The 13,216-nt window shown below is 39.2% G+C and overlaps 1 protein-coding gene across 3 annotated transcripts in view; it reads left to right on the top strand.

Moving 5' to 3' along the window:
* Positions 1-12,727, top strand: part of c2h6orf47 (chromosome 2 C6orf47 homolog) — a 32,478-nt gene extending 19,751 nt beyond the window's left edge. The window contains exons 3-4 of one of the 3 annotated variants that reach the window (XR_015849674.1): positions 4,349-4,516; positions 11,465-12,727. The gene's annotated coding sequence lies outside the window, so the exon portion shown is untranslated. Of the gene's footprint in view, positions 1-2,405; positions 2,851-4,348; positions 4,517-11,464 lie in introns of those variants that run through there. The other 2 variants (XM_088328242.1, XM_088328241.1) reach the window with 2 other exon arrangements.
* The last annotated feature ends 489 nt before the right edge of the window (positions 12,728-13,216 follow it).

Here is a 13,216-nt window from a genome sequence, read left to right as displayed (position 1 = left end):
CTCTCTTTTTTTCTCTTCGTCCCTCTCTGTTGCTCTTTTTATCTTTCTTTTTATTTTTTTATTTTTTTCTGTTTCTTTCTCTTGCTCGTTCTCACTCTTATTTTTTTTCCTTCTCTTTCTGTTTCTACCTTTCTCTCTTTTTCATTCTCTTTTTCTCTTGTTGGTTCTTTCTTTTTATCTTTTTCTTTCCCCCCCTTCTCTCTTTCTCCCTCTCTTCCACTCTCTTTAATCTACTAAACTGGCCCTATGGTTTTCTCCCATGTGGCCCCGAGCTCAAATGAGTTTGACACTCCTGCTTTAAATTGATTTGCGACCTAAAAGGATTTGAGAAATCCGATTAAAAGCTCAACTTTTTGGTGGTTTTCATGGCTAATGCCAGCGTGAAACCAAAAGCCTCAACTCGGATGAGACTCCGATTGTTGATCGGGAAATGTTTGCGCCGGAATTTGCAAGCTTGAGGCTTTTAAGTGCCACAGTATCAAGTGTGGCTTCAACAAACAAAACAAGCGATATCTTGTCATCTTGATTTCCTCTTGTGGCGACCAGGTTGATATTTCTGCTTCAGTATCCCTAAGCTACTTTGATGTACTTTTCGGTGAACGGCAAATATCAAAATGGCCATTGCCAGATAGAGCCTAACAGGCAACAAATCTAACTGCTAACGCTTTACAAAGCTAACAGCTAAAGCTCTCATTTCTAAGCCACTTTCATGTCATGTTTATTTGTATAGCCCTAAATCACAAAATGTAATGGCTAACATTCTACAAAGCTAACATCTAACACTCAACAAAGCAAACGGCTAACACTCTAATTCCTAAGCCACTTTGTCATTTTGGGTGGATTGCTACTGTCAAAATGCCCCCCCCCCAGATGGAGCCAAACCGACAACAAAGTTAACAGCACTCTTATTTCCAGGCCAATTTGATGTCATTTTGGGTTGACGTTGGCTATCAAAACTGTTGCTTAACAGGCTACAAAGCTAATGGCTTACACTCGACAAAGATAACAGCTAAAGCTCTCATTTCCAAGCCACTTTGATGTCGAGTCATGTTTATTTGTGTAGCCCTAAAGATGTAGTTTTCCGTGGATCGCAATTAGGAAAATGCCTGCCTGAGATGGAGCCAAAAAGGCTTCAAAGCTAACTGCTAACATTCTACAAAATCTAACAGCTAACACACTACAAAGCTAACGGTTAACACTCTAATTTCCAAGCCATTTGGATGTTATTCTGGGTGGACTGCAACTATCAAAATGGCCGCCCCCAGATGGAGCCAAACTGGCTACAAAGCTAACAGCTCATACCCTTTAAAGCTAACGGATAACATTCTTATTTCCAAGCCACTTTGATGTCATTTTGGGTGGACGTAAATATCAAAACAGCTGCTTGAGAAGGAGCCAAACTAGCTACAAAGGTAAGGCTAACGCTTTACAAAGCTAACGCTCTACAAAGCTTACGGCTAACTCCTTTAATTCCAAGCCACTTCAATGTCATTAAGGGTTGACGAAAAATATCAAAATGGCCACCACCAGATGGCGCCGAACAGGCTACAAAGCTAATGGCAGTGTTTGAAATAATGTCTGCCTGGACGCCCGGGGCATGCATCTTTTACGTCGGGCGTACAACTTACAAAACGTCTCCGCCTGGGTGGCCGACAACTTTTTCAAAATCAAACGTTTGCTATTCCGATTTCAAAATCTTTGTTCGGTTTGAAAATTTCGTAATTTCGGTTCGTTTAGGAATTTGCTTACCCGGCAGCCGATTAGGAGCCCGCGTCGAATAACTTTGTGCTCCCGGACTTTTCCGAGCGTTATAAGGTCGTGCATTTGCATATCATTTTCCCAAGTAGACGCACAGAGAACACAAGAGAAATTGATAAGTGGTTAGAAATCAAGCCAAAACCTCAGCCCCAGAAGAAAGATTCCAAGCAACATTTGTGACGCTACAAAGCGAAACGTACATTAAAAGCCTCGTGGCTTGTAGCAGACGACGCAACGCAAACATTGCATGAATGAAGATGAGTAAATACAGGTATATACTGATGGCAGATGGAAAACAGCGATGTCATTTGTTACAAGTAAATTTATAATTAACTTAATTTTAAAGTGTTGTTCTGTTATATATTCTGGTTATCAATCCTTAATACTTTGCAACAATGTTTTTGTTGTGCGATTAGTCGTCTTATTGTGTTTCAAGTTGGGAAAAATGGGGCAGGCAACTTTATGGCTGTGATGTCCGGTAACTTTTTGTCACGAGTTTCAGACACTGCTGATTGGCTAACAATCTCATTTCCAAGCCACTTTAATGTCACTTTCAGGGGACGGCAACTATCAAAATGCCTGCCTGAGATGGCGCAAAACAGGCTACAAATTGAACAGCTAATTTTCTCATTTATTTTTGCCTCTAGGTGTTCAAGCACTGCCATCCGTGCTGGCCAGAGGAGGCGCTAAAGAAACATTTGGATGTTAACACTGTGGTTGGATATTTGGACGTGAACACCGTGGTTGGAACGCTCCTTCAGGCGACCATTTAATTTCTCGCTCTGACATGATTGGCCGTAGAAGTCGCATAACAACACCGTTGGTGCCTTCCACATTTGGTTTGTCTGCGTAAATAGCACAACCCATTGGACGTTTGTCACGTGGCTACGCCCACTTTTATGTGATGACAACAAGCCGTGCGATGGCCGCCATTTTTTCAAGATGCACCTTGCTATTTTTTTATGAGTAGCCAAAAACAAAGCACTAATGTCAGCCATCTTGAAGGACAGACCCCAAAAAAGTTTTGCATGTCTGTGCACTGTGCACTCCAAAAGACTTGTGTCAATAAAAGGGACAGTGTGTAATATTTGACCACTAGGTGTCACTATATTGCAGGGGTGTCAGAGTAATTTTAGCCTGGGAACCACATGCTGGAAAAAAAAAATCTTGCGGTGGGCAGACTAGTAGGTTTAATGAAATGAAATGAAAAATGAAAAGAAATGAAATGATCTGCATTTATATAGCGCTTTTCAAGTCAATGACTTCTCAAAGCGCTTTACAATGTGCTCCACATTTCCCAATAGCTGCCTTGCAGCCATGTAAGGCCCTAACCTGCTTATTGGGGGTATTAGGTGTTCAGTGTCTTACACTTCGACATGAAACACGGACCAGTCGGGATTCGAACTGGGATCCCTTGATCCCAGAACGAGCGCTCTACCTCCTGAGCTACTGCCGTTTAAGGTTTAAGAGATTGAGAGAAGGAAAGACAGGGGAGAAAATGAGAGAACAAGGGAGATTGAGTAAGGGAAAGAGAAAAGGTAAGAGACACAGAAAAGGGAGGAGTGAGGGCACAATAGAGGGCACAAAAGAGAGAAAGGGAGAAAGAATTAGAAAGAAACAGTGAGAGTAAGATCAAAAGAACGAGGAGAGTAAAAGAGTGAGCATAAGAGAGAAATATATGCATTGAGAAGAAAGAAAAAGATAGAAAGAGAGAAATAGAGCCCAATAGAGAAAGGAAGAAAGAAGAGTGAGAAAAATGAAGAGACAGACAGAAATAGAAAGAATAAAATTGAGAGAAAGAAAAAGAATGAAGAGGGGAAAAGAGCGAGCATGGGAAAGAAATAGAAAGGGGGAGAGAAAGAAGTAAGAAAAGAGCAAAGAGGAAAATAAATTCAAAAAAGGAGAGAAAGACAGAGTGAGAAAGAAAAAAAGACAGAGTGAAAAAAAATACAGGAATAAGAAAAGCGTGCGAGAAATAGAAAAAAAATATGCAGAAGTGAGGCAACAACACGCGAAGATCAACTACAAAAAAACATGGACAACGATGTGCAAAACACATTCAACCACAGACCAGTAGAAATGTTATTTACTGTACATTTCACCCCAAAAACACATCACTTCGACCTATAAACAACATCAAAATCCTTATTTCCACAAATAAAACAAAACCAAGAAATCAGTGACAAGTACTGACCCAAAACAAAAAAGAGTACAGAAAAAAACTGTCCCATCCCGATTAGACCCATCTTGGCACTGATGTGACATTTTACATATTAGCCTATTTAGGGGTTTAACAGTCCTACCTCTCCTAGTGAGTCCCAGACTTTATGTGGTTGTGTGCAAACAACTTACTCTAGCTCAACCTCATCAGGAAAGGGGACACTTAGGGCACTAGGTGGGTAAAGGGTCGAAGGTGTTCTATCGAACATTGGATTACTGGGAGGTTCATTTTGTCAATTTAGGTCAGATGTGTGGTGAGAGTCAGCTCCGGAAATGCAGGACAATGCTACAGGTTTATCTCCCTCACTAGAATCCTTCTGTGAGCCAACATCAAAGTCAACTTCAAAAATGCACTCCCTCCCTTCCTCAGATCCAGCTGGTGATAGAATGAGACAGTCCTCAGTGTGCACCTTAGTACCCGCTTTAACATCAAGGACCATGCTTTCACCACTGTCACGTTGATCATCAACCTGAGATTCATCTGGGCACTTCTCAAGTGGGAACGACAGGAAGTCGACTGGGAGAAACGGGTTCCAGTGTACGACGTCTTCTTCCCCGTGGTATCGTTCCTAATCCTGTAGACGTTAATAAATGGTCTTACAGATACAATATCATACGGATTTCGATCCCAACGATCAGCAACTTTGCACTGTGCAGTTGTAGCTTAAACGTCAACATGTGAAGCATCTGCGGCCATTTAGACTCGGACTTTGGAGGAAGGGTCTTTATCATGCTTCTTTATCATGGTTCTTCAAGAATGAGAAAACCATCTCAAAACCTTCAAGTGCTATTTGTTCTGTTGGACCAAAGACCATGAGGTCGTCGAGATAACACAAGAGGGCTCAGGAAGTTCTCATCACCGAAAATTGAAAGCATCATCCGCATGAATGTAGCCGCGCTGTTCGATAAACCTTGCCGCATCTGATTGTCTTCATGTAGGCCAAAGGGGGAAGAAAACGCCGTTTACCTCCTGTGATCTTCGAAAAGGGGAATGTTGTAGAAACCTGATGTTAGGTCCATGGTACAAAATATTATATTCCCACCAAGCCCAGCAAGTGCATCGGACTGATGAAGCAATGGATGTGCGCCTCAAAGCGTTCTTGCGTTTAGCCATCTGAAGTGTGTGCAACATGCGCAAAGCCCCATTGTTCTTCAACACAAGGACTAGAGCGAGGCATATTTGCTCGTGGATTTCCAAATTACGCCCCTTTCTTCCATTTCATTGAGAGCCATTCTCAGCTTCTCATATGGACTTGGTGGTAGTCGCCCGCAGGGTAGGCAGAAAGGGCCTCTTGTCCACCAGATGTATTTTGTGGACAAAGTCGCACGCCTATCCACAGTCCATTTTGTTCCTTAAGAAGCTGGACTCATGTCTCTCAATGATCTGGAAAAGTCTGTTCTTCCACATATCAGAGACGGCACAGGCATCCAGGTTCAAATCTTGCAGTCCAAGTTTGTCCAAAGCTACCTTGATTTCTTTCCTGGATGATCAGCTGAGGTGCAACAGCGACAGATTGCAGATTTATTTCGATCTTTGTCAGGCTGAGACAGATCTTCAACAGTGACACAGGGAGACACATCAGCTAGCTTCGACTTTTTCTTCAAGACCACTTGTTCACTTGAAGGGTTTATGACATTCACTGATGGCCAGCGATTGTCCCACATTAGTGTGATAATCCTGCCAACCAGGATCTTTCTTGGTCTGCATCTTGCCCGAGTTGACTCAATCATGACAGTGCTGCCGTCTGGCATTGGCCCAGAATTCGGAAGCCTGGCCCAAACAAGATGCTCAATGTTTTTGCAACATCACACTCTGCCATAATTTTAGTGTACCCACTTTGTCAGGCACAGCCTTGCCTTTCCACTTTTCTCTGTTGGAAAGAAGCGAGAAGAAGCGGATGGAATCTTCATCAATGGCACTACTGGGCTCAGACATAAGATGCCAGTAACTTTCTGTCTTTCTCATCAGTTGAAGAATCTTTTTGATTGCATTACTGCCCAGAATTATGCCATCAGTCTGCTCAGGCACAACAAACATAGGCACAGCTAACTTGCAATCACACGCCACCATTTCCACGTCACAAACAGCCATAGGTGTCACTTGATGACCTCGCATCCAATAATGACTGTTCTGTGCTGGGATGGCTCATGTCAGGGTTGACATGCAATCTTGCCACAGCCGACTCACACAAAGTGCATCCTGTAGAGCCATTGTCAATCATTGCTTTCAGGGAAACACCTGCTACATTAGCAGTAGTGTAGAACAAACTTTCTTACTTGGGGATTACTTGTGTGCCTTGAAAAATAACAGTTTTGCCTGGGGAAACGTTGGATCCAATAGATTTCAAGAATCAATATCAGCTATCAAACTACTGGGAGTGTTATCATCAGGATTCACACCAAACTCCACTGGAAGCAGATCGTCTTGTTTCCAGACTCTGTTGGTGCTACACACAGCATCTGTGTTGGGCAGTTCTGTCTGGTGTGTTTAGATGAGTAACACAAAAAGCATAATTCATATTCACGGCAGTGAACAGCACTATCACAGACAGTGCAAGGCCCTTTATTTAGGCCCTCAACCCTAAGTTTTGACCTACGCCTATTGGTGACAGAAGGCAAGTGTAAAGTTGACTGTTTTGAGATATGTGCATTTCTCAGACTTCAATGCAATGGAATTAACCTGTTTTTATATTGCAGGGCACACAAAGACAGACAATTCACTCGCTCATTCACCCTTAGGGACAATTTGGACCAGCCAATCCACCTGAAATGCATGTCTTTGGAATGTAGGAGTAAACCGGATAGCCGGAGGAAACCCACACAAGCACATGGAAAACATGCGGGCTCCACACAGGAAGCCCGGTGGCTGGATTTGAACCCACACAGGAGGTTCCCAGGACTTAGAGCTGTGCTGCACACGTGCTAACCATGCCGCCGTGCTGCACACACACACACACACACACACATATATATATATATATATATGTATATATATATATATATATGTATATATATATATATGTATGTATGTATGTATATGGAATAATTTTAAAACTGAACTTTCAATAATGATAATGTGATAGATGTAAAAGAATAGATTAATAGAGATATTGTAGTGTACGGAGTTCATTTTGCCCCAAGGGATTTTTAATTCCGTGAACTAGCTTGCTAGGAGATTTATGGGTCTAGGCAGAGATCTATAAGACCCCAAAATTTAGTGATACTAAGATTGAGGTTGTGAATCAGTGACAAATATAGTAGATATCTGCGTATTCATTCAGTTTTGATCATCAAATTATTAATTTATTTTCTGCATCTAAATGTTGATGGTAATGGGGAATGGCCACAGGCCTGTCTTTCTCCATTTTCTACTTCTATACTTCCTTCTTTCCTTAACTTCTTTGTATAACATAATTCGTAATATCAATCATCAATGCAAATGAGCCGTTTGAAAGCAGGCTCTCCTTAAAGAATTGAGAAAAGAATAAAAAAAAAAGACTGACTTAACCTTCGCTCGACAACAATTACCAACAACAATGACGTAATCTCGAAGCGACAAGATCTCGTTAACCAAGATCGGCGTGCAGAAAAATAAAAACTCATACCGCAAAACCAAAATAACGATGAAAAGTTTGTAGTGCAGTAAATCTTTGTTAAAGAGTAATTAAATGATAATGACAATTTAAAGAAAAAAAAGTTGCGTCCCCAGCATAAATCATGCGTCTAGGACACAGGTGCATGGCCAAATGGAAACACTGAGTGTACAATACAAGATAATTATACAGAATATGTAAATAACAAGACTAATCATTTCTCATTGAATATGCGAATAGCAAAAGGATAAGAACTTTTAAGACGTGTAGTTTTGCTCCTAATACAGCAAGGACGAGTAAAGCAAAGAAGATGACTGGAAACCGTCCATAATTTTAGTGTCCATCTTCTCGTTCGTTCGTAAATGGACAAATTCAAAAGAGTCGTAATATGTAAAAATACTATTTCTTTAGTTTTTTTCTCATATTCAATAATGGATTACTCTCAATGAAATAATGCACACAAAAGAGCTGAATCATTCATTTCAAATAATCAAAATTTTGAAAGAAGTCTGAAAATGACAACAAATTAACACAGAAAAGAAAATTTGAGACTAGAAATCATTAATAACGTAGCTGATGCTATTTCAGTCACTGAATGAAATGTTTCTTTTAAAAAAAGAAAACAATACAAAAAGAAAAAACACAAGTATTAATAGTCGGGCCAGATCATGTTAATTTGTATAGCCTTAATCACAAGGGATCTCGAAGGGCTGCATAAAACAAAGACTATTGCGTAGAACAAAGACTATTGCACAGAGTAAAAATTATGATAATAATATAAAATAAATACGAGTCAACAAGATAATTCATAAGTGACAAGTATGCATTGCTTTATATTGAATCAATAACAAGAGATTGATTATGATTATAGAGAGAGAGGAAAAGACAATTAGAAAGTTTTGACATTGAGTTCGATTTGGCATTTTTTTTTTTTTTTAGATTTTTGGATGTTTAGATAGTGTGAGGGTTTGGAATTTTGATGAGTTTAGCCCAAAGGACTAGATCCTCTGGGAGGACAATTGATTCCACAATGATATTTTTTTTAGAATGAGTGTTACGATTGACAAATGATTAATAAATGTGTAACAAATGCTTACTTATGGTTTGGTTAAGTTAAAAGGAAACAGTGTCTATGGAAAAGAGCATTTTTAGAAGACAATGAGAAACAGATTGATCAATCCTGGAAAGGATTATAGGAATTAAAAATAACGGATGAATTGATTTCGAGACATATCATGATAATTTTAAAATATAACTGCACGGGAAATAAATGGATAGAAATTGATTAAACTAAGATAATGTCTACTAGTACTTAAATTTCGAGAAAAATTTAGGACATTGAATAATCTGGCTAATTTACTAAAACATCCCAGTACGTAAGCACGATAAAATTAATGAGACTCTAAGTGCCACTGAATTCCACAAAATACTTTTTTTTTGAAAGTCAATGCACTCTCCAAAGGGCATATCAACCTGTCAAAAAGAGGGCATGGACAAAATGTTATTTGCTGCGATGGGGAACACAGTTGAGAAATATTAACAAAGACATCATTCATCCATTGTCAACGCCGCTTATCAACAGCGAGGCCACGGGGGTGATGGAGCACATCCCAGCTGCGCTTATCAACAACGAGATCATGGGGGTGATGGAGCACACTCCAGCCGCTTTTCATACGGCTAACAGGAGATGCCTGGACTCGTTGTCAGTGCAACTGACAAAAAAGACAATAAAGTCATTTCATGTTTGACATGGACACATTTTGAAAAAGTACTTTTGATGGGCCAAAAGCAACATTCAAATGGTGAATGTAATGTGGAATACGCAAATCAAAGACTAGAACACAACAAGAATCAAGAATATGTCTGCTTGAAGTTATATAGAGTCTTGTTAATACAAAGTGTATATGTACACGAGGAAGATTGATAAATTTATCTTGCAAAATTATAAATGCTATCTTATTTCTCTTGTATTCATAAAAATTAAACTGAGGTTTTAACTCAGCAGGGGGAAATTTTTGAGACATTCGGGAAAATAAGAGTTAAAACCTAGTTTTGTCCGCAATTGATGAAAAATTGTCTTCTGAATAAGCTCTCCATATAACAGTTTTTTTGAAATTCAAATTATGAAGTTTGGACGGATAGAAAAATATTACACAAAAGAAATGCTATAATATAACACAATTCAAATGTTGGTCAAATAGCTTAACAATAATCAATTAGAATAACCATACACCATTGAGTATCGTCCACATTGGAAACATTTTTGGATGGTATTTTTCATTTTTGGCAAAGTCATTCACTTTGAGCGTGAATTACCTGCTTTCTTTGCAAAATACTGTTATTTTGACAAATTTACTTACTGAAAAGATAATACATCGGTTTTGATTTTTACAAAAGGCAAAACAAAGAGGGAATCATAACAATAAAAACATTTTTTTTGGCTAAGTTGATGATTTAACAATCTACCCTGGTCATCTGCCTCGAGGGGGATGGCCAACAGCAAGATAACACATTAAAAATCAAAGGGAATGGAAATAAAAAGTGCATACAGAATTTTTTAAATATGACCAATAGACAAAAGAGAAAACACTCAATCACTCAAATCAGGGTGAATGCTTCTGACAAGGATAATGGTTAAATTGATTCAGTGATTGGAATTAGTAAAAAAGCTAAATTTGAGATTTAGAACTAACAATTTAAAAAATAATTTTTTTATTTTCGAGTTGGAGTTTTGGGATATAATGCTCAAAATGAATATGGCAACTTATAGTGGGGATTTTGCCTTCACTTGTAATAAATATAAAGATAATTTAAGAAAATATACGAATCTTTATAAATAAATTACCGTATTTTCCGCACTATAGGTCGCACCGGGTTTTAGTGCGCACCCCCAAAAAACTGATTACCCCCTTAACATTCCCAAAGCTTGCAAAGAAGCAAATACGTGTCGTAGACACGTGCGGATGCGTTGTCCGTACGATGTCACTCAAATGCATCGTTCCAAATATCATCCGGAAGGTTAAAGTCTTGGGATTCAAAAAATGCCAACCATTCCTTAGTTTGTATTTTCTTTTTCGCTCGCAACTTTACTGTGCATATGACAATAAACACTTGGAATTGAGTTTAATTTAAAAAAAGACCCATCACAGAAACATCAAGATCACTCTGAAACAAGATACTGGGAAAATATATAGCCGGAGTAGCTCACCGAAGTCGTTGTGTTCAAATATAATGTGCAACCATGGTCCTCTTATATCCGTGAGTGTAGTAAATCCAGGAGAGTAAAATATTTACAAATACAGAATGGTAAAACATGTTTCCTCTATGCCGTAGGCAACCAAACTTGCTATTCACATTCATCTTTTTCGGCCAATTGCAGGCTTTGTTTTGCCCCTTTAGCCTATGCGAGCCTGTAAATGATAAAAAGGATCCGCCCCCTTTACCTCCGAATAACTTTAGCCAATAGTGATCGATTCAAATGATGATTGACACATTGGCTGGGAAATGAAACGCCGGCATATGTATCCCAGCATACACCGCGGACCACATCGCCTAGGAGGAAAAATCTAGTCGGCGGCTGCTTGCCTTTGTTGCGAGACCTTGCGACTTAATATTGATCCGCACTGTAAAGTGCACTGTATTATAAGGCGCATGGTCAGCTTTTGAAAAAAATAAAGGCTTTTAGGTGCGCCTTATAGTGCGGAAAATACGGTAGTTTTTTTTTTAAGTTAAATTGAGCCACAGGAAGTGTCTCAACAGGGTGGAATAAAATATGCTTAGCATAAACTATTTAAAAAAATGTTTTTAAGTCTCACTATCTATCTCTTTCTATCTGTATCTTTCTCTTAAATCTCCATTCTGTCTATTTATTTCTGTTTCTCTCATCCATACAGGAAACAGTGACCCCTGCTGATCAGATGACGTAGTTCTGCCAGCCCAGGGAGCTTCAAACTTAACTTTTCTTCACAAGGGCAGCGGTCAGAACTTTCAGGAAAGTGTGCCAGCACTCTCGCCATCAGCTGTGTCTCCTACACATGACCGCCTCGAGGCAAGAGGCCGTTTTCATCTCAGGGATGAAGCTAGCTCGCCAGATCCGAAAAGAGGCGCGGTCCAATGTGGACAAATGGATGATGGCCGGACACCGGTCAAACACTTTTGACAATTGAGATAACAGAAGAAAAAAAGGGTCTTTTCACATGAATCAGATCATGTAACGAACGTTTTATGACAAGGTATTTACATTTACAAGAAAATACATCTTATCACTCAAACTTAATGAAGGATCAATCTTGGTAGCAGGTGTCATTCTAATAATGCTTTTGATTCTGTTTTTATTTCTAATGTAAGACCTCTACACATCTTATCGATGCCGGTTGTCATATTTGCTAGAATTTAAAATTCAATATTTTTCTTAATGAAAAAGGGGTTCTGAAGGTTTGTTTATGCATACAATTTTTGATAAATTGGCACCATGCAATCGTATTCTAATCTCTTGCCTAACTAGTGATGCTACAGTTTCGAAAAGGATTTTGGGGTTCTTTTCATTCTGTTTTATTCTGTTTATTTTAATTCTCGCGGTCTCCATCAATGACCTTATAGTTAACGATAGCTTGACTGGAGATTTGTCTTCACTTTTGAAAAGAATGAAAAACACTAAAAATAAGCCTACTTTTTGTTGTTGTTCGTTTTAGTTTTATCCTCTGTTTTTCCAGAAAAAGACATTCCTTGGAGGAGAGGAAGTTTTTTCCTTTTTGAAGGTTTTTTTTGCCTCTCCATGAAATTACCAATCTGATGTTCTCTTCTATAAAGTTCTTCGAAATTCACAACAGGGGGAAAATGTAAAGTTGGCTGTTTTTAGATATGTGCATTTCTCAGACTTCAATGCAATGGAATTAACCTGTTTTTATATTCCTAAATATAAAAACAATCTCTCTCACACACACACATATAGTCATGTTTCAAACCTCAGTCTAATTTCATTTTTCATGTCTTATACGTTTTTCCTTTCATTGTGAAGACTCCATTTCCTGTTTATGTGTCAAGTCAAAATAAACCACACCTCCTGACCGGATGTAGTCAGTAAAGTCGGGAGAGATTTTGGCGAGATGGCTTCCCGACAGTGCTGGCTCCTTCGCAAGGGAGATTTTAAAACTTAATGAGTCATTTCATCTGAGTAATTCTGCCAACAGAGAGTTTATATAATATATAGCTCTGACAGCGAGGTAGGAGCAGCTTTTTCAAGCAAAACTAGCACTGAAATGAGAGTGAAGCCTGGTGCTTTCGATGACTGATATACTTTACTGTTGCAAGGGTCTATTAAGACTAGAATTTCAGCTTGGTTCACATGCACCTGTTAACTGGGTTTACTACCCCCCCAGTGGCGCAGCTACAGCTCCCAAACTTGTCTCTGATTGGTGTTCATCCAAAATGGCTTGGAGCTCCCCTCCTGACCACTTGTCATTAGTTTTGGAATTAAAGGTCATGGACAGTTCTTTTTAAGGCCAATTTTTGATAAACATGCGTGTCACATCGAGAGAACAGCAGCCCACTTGTGTTTTCCCTTGCTCACTGAGACGGTTAGCAGCAACTTCAGCTGCATTATTGAGCCTCAGCCAGTAGTCATAATCGTTTCTGTATATCTTTGG

The sequence above is a fragment of the Urocampus carinirostris genome, chromosome 2, assembly GCF_059441175.1.
Source record: "Urocampus carinirostris isolate Australia breed hairy pipefish chromosome 2, RoL_Ucar_1.0, whole genome shotgun sequence".
Lineage (NCBI taxonomy): Eukaryota > Metazoa > Chordata > Actinopteri > Syngnathiformes > Syngnathidae > Urocampus > Urocampus carinirostris.
This window is presented reverse-complemented; position numbering and strand designations above follow the sequence as displayed.